This window comes from Oncorhynchus tshawytscha, linkage group LG31 (genome assembly GCF_018296145.1).
Source record: "Oncorhynchus tshawytscha isolate Ot180627B linkage group LG31, Otsh_v2.0, whole genome shotgun sequence".
NCBI classification, from domain to species: Eukaryota; Metazoa; Chordata; class Actinopteri; order Salmoniformes; family Salmonidae; genus Oncorhynchus; species Oncorhynchus tshawytscha.
The window spans coordinates 33,226,112-33,226,920 of NC_056459.1; positions in this window are offsets into that span (position 1 = coordinate 33,226,112).

The following is an 809-nucleotide window of genomic DNA, read 5'->3' on the forward strand; positions in this document are numbered from 1 at the left end:
CTGTATGCTCTGGTCGGCTGGCCCTCGTTACATATTCGTCGCCAGACCCACTGGCTCCAGGTCATCTACAAGTCCATGCTAGGTAAAGCTCCGCCTTATCTCAGTTCACTGGTCACGATGGCTACACCCATCCGTAGCACGCGCTCCAGCAGGTGTATCTCACTGATCATCCCTAAAGCCAACACCTCATTTGGCCACCTTTCGTTCCAGTACTCTGCTGCCTGTGACTGGAACGAATTGCAAAAATCGCTGAAGTTGGAGACTTTTATCTCCTCACCAACTTCAAACATCAGCTATCTGAGCAGCTAACCGATCACTGCTGCTGTACATAGTCTATTGGTAAATAGCCCACCCATTTTCACCTACCTCATCCCCATACTGTTTTTATTTATTTACTTGCTCTTTTGCACACCAATATCTCTACCTGTACATGACCATCTGATCATTTATCACTCCAGTGTTAATCTGCAAAATTGTAATTATTCACCTACCTCCTCATGCCTTTTGCACACATTGTATATAGACTCCCCCTTTGTTTTCTACTGTGTTATTGACTTGTTAATTGTTTATTCCATGTGTAACTCTGTGTTGTCTGCTCACACTGCTATGCTTTATCTTGGCCAGGTCGCAGTTGCAAATGAGAACTTGTTCTCAACTGGCCTACCTGGTTAAATAACGGTGAAATAAAATAAAAATAAAAAATCACCCACAGAGAGAAGAGAACCCAATGGAGACGGGTGGAGGTAGAGACCCAGACAGGGGTGGAGACAGGGTGGGCTGCTTCATATTCTATCCCTGGAAGGCCAGTA